The 10,764-nt window shown below is 40.8% G+C and overlaps 1 long non-coding RNA gene across 1 annotated transcript; it reads right to left on the reverse strand.

Annotated features, from left to right (window-relative positions):
• Positions 1 to 4,530: 4,530 nt before the first annotated feature.
• Positions 4,531 to 10,322, reverse strand: LOC118235612. The gene is made up of 3 exons (XR_004766885.1): positions 10,196 to 10,322; positions 5,188 to 5,320; positions 4,531 to 5,088 (listed from the first exon to the last, which is right to left on the reverse strand). It is a non-coding gene; the product is annotated as an uncharacterized LOC118235612 (long non-coding RNA).
• Between the last annotated feature and the right edge of the window lie 442 nt (positions 10,323 to 10,764).

Consider the following 10,764-nt stretch of genomic DNA (forward strand, 5'->3'; position numbering starts at 1 on the left):
TACAACAAAATATTAGTGTGTGCAACTTTTTTTTTGGCCAGGCAGTGTATATTGACCGAATAAACAATGATCTTGTTGCGTATTGTAGGCGGATTGATATCCAAGGTTAGCCTATGTTGAAATCGCCTCAGTACTCAACCTTAAGGGGAGGGACCACCTGTGAAAAGTGTGATTTTGCCTGGATAGGTCAATTGTGAGATATTATATTTACCTTCCACAACTATGTTAGTTTCAGAAAATACAGAAAACAATGTTCTGAAACAATGTAAATAGTTAATTTAGATGTTTTTATACTAGCCGTATCAAGTATATCCATGCACAAAATTAGCTTTAAGGTCAGAGGTTACATTTCCAGGTAGGACCCTGCCATTGTATCCTTGAGCAAAGTACTTAACCTACATTGCTTCAGTATGTATCCAGCTGTATAAATGGATGCAATGCAATATACAAAATAATTAAAAGTTGTGTAAGTCATTCTAGATAAGAGCATCTGCTAAATGCCTGTAATGTAATGCATCTGTATAATTTTTGCAGGAAACTCGTGTATATTTCTGAAAAATTCAAATAAAATACACCCACTCTTTAGATAGTTCCGCTTTCGGCATTTTGACTGAGTTAAACATTAGCTACCTTGCTAATGAGACGACAGACCTACCAAATAATGTTAGTACAGACGGCTCCGAAATTAAGCACCAAACGCTGAATTGCGATTTGGTTTCGTAGGTAACGTTTCCAGTCATATAGAAACTTGATATACCTGTCATGAAGAAATCAAGGTAATGATTTCTTCATGACAGGTATATCAAAACCGTCACATTCACTGCTATGCCTGTATTGGTAACTACTTTATAACTAGGCAACTGTAGATACCCTGGAACACAACATTTATAAACTAGCCCTATAGACCCTCTACCAACAAACAAACAATTAGTGGAAGTGTTGTGTACAGTAGCCCATTAAAACACTTGCATTACATTTTAATTTATTTGTGATTCATGGTGTGTTGTATTTGTGTATGCCTGCCTCTCGCATAGCCTCCATTGACAAAACTCAGCTGTTTACATCCTGTGCTTACCTGTCCTTACCAGTTCTCATTATGCATATATATTGGTGCACAACCTGTCTACATTACAGTTTATCATTACTGTACACCAGCTACCATATATTCTTACCAGAGATTCTTATTTTTACTTTAACTTGCGTGGTTCTCTTTTCTATACATATCGTTTCAGCATTGTTGGAGGGAGCCTGAGATTCATTGCCAATGACTGCTTCACGGTAATTGTTGTGCACATGACTCATAAAGAACTTGTGACAATCTCGAAGATTTCAGTTTCGTTCTCTATGGCGGTGCCAATGGCGAGAAGCGGTAATTGCAGGTGTGTTTTTGGACCTCACTTCCCATAGATCCAACCGGATCCAACCAGTGTCGCCTGTGTGACGTCAGTCAGTTGGCACGCCAACTATAACACTTACTATTTACTGAATAAAAAACGGTTGTTATAAAAGTAATGTTATGTACATACTCATTCGTTGTGTAACATTAGGCTAACTCAAGATGTCTTTACACTGCCGAGCCGGGTTAAAATGCCGTAGCAAACCTGGGGTATAATTAGTGATGAACAATTTCTGCAAACGTTCTTTATCCACCTTTTGCCCGGTATGAACATCTTTCATGAAGAATTTGCGGGATTCGCTGTGGCTCGTGCAATTATGTATCTCGTGCACAATATAAGCAGTCTTTTTCGTGAATGATTGTTGTGTGGTATTTTTGAAACAGCTGCCTTGCTAAATGTTACCCCTGGTGTTTCTGGTTTTGCTAGCTAAACTGTTCGAGAATAAAGCTGAGCTGGGTGTTAAATTAGCAATCAGAACAAGAAGAATAAAACAAAAACAAAGGAGATTTCATCAAAAAGGGCATAAAGGCTGAAGGAACATATGAGGAAGCGTAATAAAATAATAACAATGCAAATCCATACTGCCGTGTTCTTTTATTTAGTTTTCTCCTGCATGACGTCTTCAGAAATCAGACCCGGCTCTGCTCCACATACCCCGGCTTTATTCCGATCATTATAATATATTGATGAACTGGATGGCAATGTAAATAACGGTAACGTTAAGGCCAGTTCAGATCAATGATTCGCAACGAGGCGAAACGGTTTTAGAATGTTGCAGAGAAAATTGCAGCGGTGTGAACTGGCTAGTAGCAGAGCCGTTGCCTGTCCTGAGGTTTTAAAAGACCGTCCTTGTCAAATCGCCAAGTGCAGTTTTAGAATGTTTACAATCAGACGTCTTGGAATTTTGCAAGTTGCACCCAGTCTCGTTGCGAATCATTGATCTGAACTGGCCTTAAGTTAGCTACACTGCAACGTTGCAACAAGGTAGCATTGCATTCGAGAGACGGTTTGCGAGGTCGGTACCGGTCGGTAGCGTTAGCTAGCATTTTTTTCTAATTGTTAGCCGACATTAGATTGTGTTAATTATATTAGCTAGCTAGCTAACGCAACGTTACCTGATATGAGAGATGGATACTGTGCGCAACATTGTCTAAACTAATGTTGTCTTTCTTGACATGGTCCGGTAGCTAGCGTTAGCTGTGCAAATAGCTATGCAATTTAGTAAAGTTACATTGTCATTAAATGTAATACGAAATCTACACCAACTAATAATATGGTCTCTCATGTTACACAAAAGCTTTTTAGGGTTCCATAACTCCCCCAACCCCCCCCCCCCCCCCCCCCTTCTCTGTTATTGTAACACATGCAGACACCGGAAAAAAACTGTACGCCGCTCACACACAAGTGAGTTGAAGAGCGAGCCTGTTGCGTTAGTTCCGCCTACCCTCTCTGGCGGACCAACCACTGATGGGTGATGAAAAACGCGTCACTAACTGTGCGCCGCTTGTGATTTTTTTCCCGGGAATGTCGCCACAGACACCAAGTTTTTTAATCATGAATTATGATAATAATAGTATAAATTAATATAAAAATAGGCTCAATCACCATTGTGTTACCCAATGCAGCAATAGATAGTGACTTAAAAGACGTTTATTTTAATGAAAATCTTCGAGATTATTACTTTAAGTAATGATGATCTATTTCTTTTTTTTTGCAGGGGTGAAAACTTCACCCCAAACTGCGACTCTAGGGTGTGCAGTTGGCATTGCCCCAATGGCAAAGCAGCTGGGCCATCACGATTCGCATGGAACGAGGGGAAGATTTTCCAATTCCCCGACCACCTCAGCCATACCCCTAAACGGAAGAAACAAATGGTCCCTACCAGCGGTGAGGATGAAAGAACAGTTGCTGACATTGCAACTGCACAGACCCCTAGTACTTCAAAAAGTCTTGTGGTGCTTGAGGTAGAGAATGACGTGCTGAGAGAAGAGGATGAGAAATTGAAAAAACAGTTGGAGAAACAGAAGCAAACTTTTTTCTTTGGACAGAGTCCAATATTTCACCGGTTTGCCCGATGCTGCCACCGTCCTGTTTTTGGAAGCGCTTCTTTCTAAATTCGAGCTACAATATCATTCTGATTTGACTCTCCAAATTATGCCCCTAGTCGATCAATTGCTCCTGAAATTTAATTGCAGCCACGTAGACCTTGCAACAAGGTTTAATTGTAGCACAGCCACAGTAACCAACATCTTTACCAATATCATTAGTGCGCTGTATGACATTTTGTATATCGGTCTGCTTGAGAACAACATCCCCTCCACAGCCAAGAATCAAACGTTGCTGCCAGACTGCTTCCAGCTCTTTCCTACTGTAACTGTAGGATAGTGCTTGACTGCACCAAGGTTGCTGTCTCTAACACAGAGAGGCTTGACACACAGAGTCATTTGTACAGCCAGTACAAAGGACTGACCACACTGAAGGCTCCAATTGGTGTGGCTCCCAATGGAGTAATTACCTTCGCCAGTGACCTGTATGGTGGGAGTGCCTCAGACAAGGCAATAACAGCTGGCTGTTTTTGTCTCCAACATCTACAACCAGGTGATATGGTTATGGCAGACAAGGGCTTCACAATTCGGGACATTTTGCCAGAAGGAGTTTTGCTGAACATCCCGTCTTTCCTTGTTAATGGAAAGTTCACACAGGAGGAAGTGAACAATAACAGACTAATCTCCAGCGTTAGGATACACATGGACCGTTCCATTCAGATGCTGAAATTGTTTTGCATTTTTGACCACATCCCATACAAGTTCAGAAACAACATCAGCAAGATACTGAAAGTGTGTGTGTCTTACAAATTTACAAACACCCATTCTCCACGAAATTGAAGGAATCAACTGATTGTCAATGTGTGTTGAACATTGTTGAATAACACTGATTCATGCCTGTTAAGGGAGAGACAGGTGTTCTTTGCCCCCTTGTGGATATCTTCCCATCTTCCTGTTCTTTTGACTGATTTATGCCTGTTTGTTTTGCAGAAAACCTTTATTAAAAAAGTAATACCAGATAAAAAATGTGTTACTCTTCTTTATATCCAGAAACATTTTTTGTTGTTGTCAAAAAACATGTTATTGTGTGAAGTGCCAAAACTTCATTTATTATAACTGTCACAATTAATTCAAAGGACATTAGTACAGATCATGAATTCGGGGTAAATACATGTGCAGGTATTAACTTACAACTGTGACAGAATGTTTGGTAGGAAACAATCTTTATAAAATATTTCCAGAGTGACAATGTTTAACAGCCCATGTTGGGTCTTTGAGCACTGGCAGGATGACAAGGTCAAGAGGAGTCCATACAAGTAGGTGACAACTGTTAGCTCTGGTCAGGTGTAGGTTGCCCTGGATCTGATGCCAGTGGTTATGAGTCTGTTTTAGTGTCAGGGAACCAGTCACTTCATCCAACTCCAGAAAAAGTCCCTACTGTCTGCTGCCTGCAGGATAGTCCTGGTTCTGGCTGACCACGGACACTTCACCTCAATAATGCAATCACCAGATACTGTCCCATCCGGAGATTCACCGAGCAAGCCGCTGTCAGACAGGAACAGTCCCCTCTCCTGGATAACGACACCAGTGTGCTCCGTGTATCGCTGCTTTGCCCTTGGCTCACGGAGGATTCCTCAATCACATGCCTTGAAAAAAAAAAAAACATACCACTTAGTCTTAATAAGCGTATTATTAGAAACACAGATGCCTTCAGTTTAGATAATCACTTATTACCCACAACTTACTTTAGATCCTTATTTGAGGTTGTACTGGCCAAGCAGGGTTTTGAACAAGGAAGGAGGGTAAGACTTCCGCTTGACTGCTGCCAAGACCAAACCAAAGTTGATTGCTGTGATCCGTTTCTTGCGATATGCCGAACTGTTATAAAGAAACCCAAAATAAGAGGCATTAACTGGCATTAGAGCTACATGTAAAAACAATCTGACCCTCTACAGCCAGCAGTTGCTACAATTTCTCAAAGTTTCTGTACAAAGTTTCTGAAAAGTCGAGCAGTTTCAATTACTAGTTTTGTATTGTTTCGGCTTGTATCTTGTATTGTTTCGGCTTGTATCTTGTTTTGTACGGTGGCCCTGAGAGCTCAACGCACTGCAACTTAAGAAAACATGCAAATAGACAAAACACAAGCAAATTAAGAAAACATCTTCATCAATTTGACAACACATGCACAGCATTTAGAGAACACGCTGCAAATTCAGACAACACAACACATTACAGACAACAAGGTCTGAATTTGCATATCATGACATTAAAATGTTCCGTGGAACCCTGAAAGCACGCTTGAAAGAATTAGGACTGAGGAGACGGGGCGGCTACTCTTCAACAAGTGACATCAGAAGGGCCATCTTATCAGAGCTGCCCGGACCTGGACAGATGTTTGGATACAGAACTATGTGGTTGACTTCAAAGCAGAAACATGGCCTCTGTGTTAAAAGGGAGACGGTAATGCGAATGCTTCGTGAACTGAACCCACGCGGAACCTTGTCGCGGACATGTCGTAGGTTTATTAGATGCATGTACTATTCTATGGGTCCAAATAACTTGTGGCATGTAGTACTTCATTAACTGTATTAGAAGTGTTGGCGTTGTTCCCATGAGACTGCGCACAGACTGTGGAACAGAGAATGGGACAATAGCGGCCATCCAGTGCACTCTTCGTCATCACCACAGAGATTACTATGCTGGTGCCAGAAGCCATATGTTTGGGTCTTCTATGACTAACCAGCGCATAAAGTCCTGCAGAAAACGAAAACGAAGGTATTTAACTAAACATGGTATATTTTGTCTTTTAACATTTTCTCTTAACGTACTTGCTTATAGCGGGGGTTTCATAAAAATCATTGAATGCCTATTACCCTCCCTGTTAGAATGGACATCAGTTGCTTTGTGCTAAACAATGCCAGTTAATTTGCATCTTTGTAGATATTGTAAACAAGTCACAGTGAAATATTAATGTTTTACCTACTTTACCACTGCACTAAAAGTACACATTTTCTTTTGAAAATGTTTGCCTTTACCTGTTGTGGAGGAAGTATTCAGATCCTTTACTCAAGTAAAAGTAACAATGCCAGACTGTAAAAATATGTTAAAGTCATGTTTTGAAAATGTTACAAAAGTAACATAAGTATTATGAGCAAAATATACGTATCAAAATGTTGTGGAGTGTAAGTATAAAGTGGCATTAAATGTGAATACTAAAGTAAAGTACAAGTAGCCTACAGCATATTTGTGTATAGGAAGTTTATTTAATTTTGTCCTAACAAAACATCCTGTTTATCCCAAGAGGTCAGTTCTGGATGGATCTATTTGCTGATCCAAGAGATCAGGGTCACTTCAATGGCACCCATGAGCACCAGTGCCTTCTACGGTTCTGTTTCATGAGAGTTCTTCAGGCAGACCTGGAAGAATGCGTTCACCTCTGGAACAGGCACAGAATCCGGCCCTCCAGACTTGCCTCTTGTCCTGGTTGAATTCCTGATGAGCTTTATTCACTACCTCAGAGGTATATTGTTTGCATTTTGTAGTTAATACAAACTTCAAAAAAACGGAAAACAAACCTCTCAATTACTGTATAGATATATTTCCATGGCTTCTCAATTAAGTTTTCATATCCCCATCCATCTATTTTTGTGTGAAATCAATGACCTGAAGGGCCAGTTAATTTATGACACAATAGTCCATAAACCAAATGTATTGACCTTTTAGGGCTATCCTCAAGTGTTTTCAAAGTTACTATGCTGCAATACTAACTAATGGTTTATAGGTTTGGATCACGAGACTGTGGCTTTGCCGTGGAAGAAGCATCACTTCACATTTTTCAAGAAGGGCATCAGACAGAAGATCCAGGTGGTGATCCAGACATCCATGATTATCTTCAGCAGGCAATGCAACAAGGACTTCAACAGCCAGACACCTGGCAGGCAGCATCACAGCTGTTCATTGCACTGAAGGGGCTGTAAATGGGACAGTACCTTAACAGTGTGGCAGCCCTGAGCCCTCACAGACTTGGCAGGAGCATGAACCAAAGTCTGTGAGTGCTTAAGAGAAGGACAGTGGAACTGAGCCAATAGTCTGCAAGATCATCAATACACCTGCAACTATTATTATTATCGCTTAATCAGTTGATGTTTTCGATTTTTTTAAAAAGAAGTGAAAAATGCACATCACAATTTTTTCAGAGTGATGTCTTCGATTTACTTGTTTTTAATCTGAGCAACATTCTAAAATCCAAAGCTATTTCATTAACTATCGCAGGGTCTCCGCCAGTGTATTGCAAGCCCGGCGGCCCGCCGGGCCTAAATTGACCCCCCGCCGCGGCTAAGGATCGGGGATTAAAAAAAAAAAATTAAAATGTATTTTTAAGATGTTTTTAAACTACAGTTACAGTGGGGCGGCTCGGTTGGAAAGCTCATCAGCGACATCTGTTGGTTAAAACGTGAACGCACTATAGGAAAACAGCAGGTCTGTTCTTTACCCTCACTGTGCATAGAGTGACGTTCAACACTTGATGCTTCCAACTATCACAAGCTAACAGTACCTAGCAAGGCACAATTTCTTTAGTAGGCTAACTAACCTCGTTACAAACTATGTTATCACTTCATCTCGTCGGTGAGTACATTCTTTTTATATTAACTTAAGCAGTGTGGAGGTAACGTTAAACTAGTAGCATACGATACATTGTAACATTACATGATTTATTAATCGCCATCGAAATAACGACTTCACTTGTTCATTAATAACGTTCGCTTGATGACACTGATGTGCACGACAACGTGGTCATTTAGCTAACTTAGCTAGCTAGCCAAACAGTCAGTAACACAGATACATAGATATTTTGTTGTTGTTGAAATGTGCCCAGCAAAGAGAGCAAACTTTTTTTTTTGTCAGTGACATTTCCTTCTGACATCTACGACGGCAATCGCAAACACGACATTTATTTTGCCTTTTTGTAGGCTATAGCTATTTCCATGGATAAAATCGCATTTATTATTATTATTATTATTATTATTATTATTATTATTAGGCTATTATTTATTGGTAAAAACATTTACTTCATATCCAGGGAGATAGCCAACTACTTGCACGTTACATGACATGTGTAGCCATTTAGTAATACGATCGAATTTCAGGCTAAAAAATAACCCGTTAATCCAGAGAAATTGTCTTGAGTTGTCTTAGAATCTTTATCGCAACAGAATGTATCAAGGCTGGCAGCCCGGATCAAATTTGTTTTGCAATGCGCAGCTGTCCTAAAAACATACTGGCTTCGATAAGCTCGGAGCCATACGATTCCAATGAATAGGACAACTTGGAACCGGTTCGCGATTGCGATCCCTATTTAAATGCGCCCAGCATTCCAAGGCTTGTTGTAAGATTCAGTAGCCAATCAGAACTTGAATACAAGTTTTTTGTAGAGTGCAAAAACTTTGATATTATTTATTTTAATTTCATTTCTTTTGTTGTTGTTGAAAACACAGCATTCCCAGTCTGTACATTGTTGTCAGATTATTTGTAAGACTCTGCTATGCTGTAAATAGTTGTTGATTTTTTAAAATGTGTGCTGAATAAATGACATAACATTAACATTACGTAGTGATATTTTCAAATCTCCGGTCAGCTTTTAGCACTGACTTAATGTAGGGCCCTATGGAATCTGTGTTATGGCTTTTTTAAATTCTCAATTCCGCGATTCCTCCGTGATTCTGTTATCACAGAAACTATAGGGCCCTACCTTAATACTGCCATCAGTCTGTCGCTGGCCCGCGCCGGGCCCCCATCAAAAAAGACACTTGGCCACTGGGCCTAACAACTTTTCTGGGGGAAACCCTGTATCGCATATGATAAAAGCAGCTAGTCATTTGAAAAGCTAGGACCAGCAAATGATTGGCATTTTACTTGAAAATAAAATTGCCCGATTGTTGAAAGAGTGACCAAGTAATTTTCTTTCAACCAACTTCATTGCAGCTCGAGTCATCAAGGACTAACTATGGGGCGACAGCTCAGGAGGTAAGACTGATTGTCTGGCAGTCGGAGGGTTGCCGGTTCAAACCCCGCCCTGGGCGTGTCGAAGTGTCCTTGAGCAAGACACCCCCTAACTGCTTTGGCGAATGAGAGGCATCAATTGTAAAGCGCTTTGGATAAAAGCGCTATATAAATGCAGTCCATTTACCATTCAATAGCAATGCTCGGAGATGGCAATTTCATCCGCAACTGTTAACTGGCTGATACCTGGACTACTGTTAATATTTCATATTCCACTTATATTTCAAATCAGAATTTTTTCCACCTTAAAGGGGAATTGCACTTTATAACACTTCTGCTTCTCATGTCCTTCTAATGAATGTGTCGCCCTTCATTTTTCGATTAGTTATTTCATTGTTAATATTTTACGCTGTTTTGTTGTTTTCCTTTACAAATGCAGGAAGTAGACCCAGGCAGTTTAGTGTCGAACTCGAGGATGCATATCATTGCGCGACTTCTGATGTGGGCGTACCTGCAGACTATAACATTAGGTTGTTCGTAGTAATAGTGTTGTATGACTACTAGCTAGCGAAACCGAAAATATCTCAGCACGAAGGAGATTTTGTTTTTGATCATGGGATTGTTGTGCCCTATCGATTCGAGTCGGAATACACAGGAGAAGAGCTGGCTACTTTTTAGGCTGATCGTGCAAGAGCGAGAGCCAGTCAGCAGCAGAGACTGTAAAAAGCGTTAGCCAGCCCGCATAGTACCTACCTTGAGCGGTTCGACCAATGATGGAAAAACGGTGGGTACAGCTCCAGGCTTGAGACGGTCACCTTGGTAGTCAGTGCCTTCAAAGTAGTCGCTGCATACCCTTAAGCCGGGCACCCACCGCACGCGTATCAACCGCGAGTGCACTACGCGCGTATTACGCGCGTAACTGAAGCGTAGTTGAAGTACTGTTATTACAATGGCAGCGGGCGACGTCGTCTCCACCAGAAGCGAACCGGCTGCGAAGCTCGCGCGACACAAGCGAACTGAAGCGTAGTTTTTCGCTTCTGTTCTATTTTTTCGGCTTGTCGCGCGTCACGATGGCCTGTTTATACACAGAAATATGCTCTAAAATGCTAGGTATACATGCTCTGATTTATATTTCATCCTTATATTACTGGGGGTGTGTCCCTAGTTCCCTCCCAGACATTTTATAAGCAGCTAAAAAAATACAAGCCTTTTCGTTTTTGTATTGTCCTTGCAGAAAAAAAAACAAAAAAAAAACTGGAACCTGGGGAAAAGGCAAACTTAGTTTCGCTATCTTATTTTGCGGAGGGGGCGGGGTAAATTTG

Source organism: Anguilla anguilla, chromosome 9 (assembly GCF_013347855.1).
Source record: "Anguilla anguilla isolate fAngAng1 chromosome 9, fAngAng1.pri, whole genome shotgun sequence".
Classification (NCBI taxonomy): Eukaryota; Metazoa; Chordata; class Actinopteri; order Anguilliformes; family Anguillidae; genus Anguilla; species Anguilla anguilla.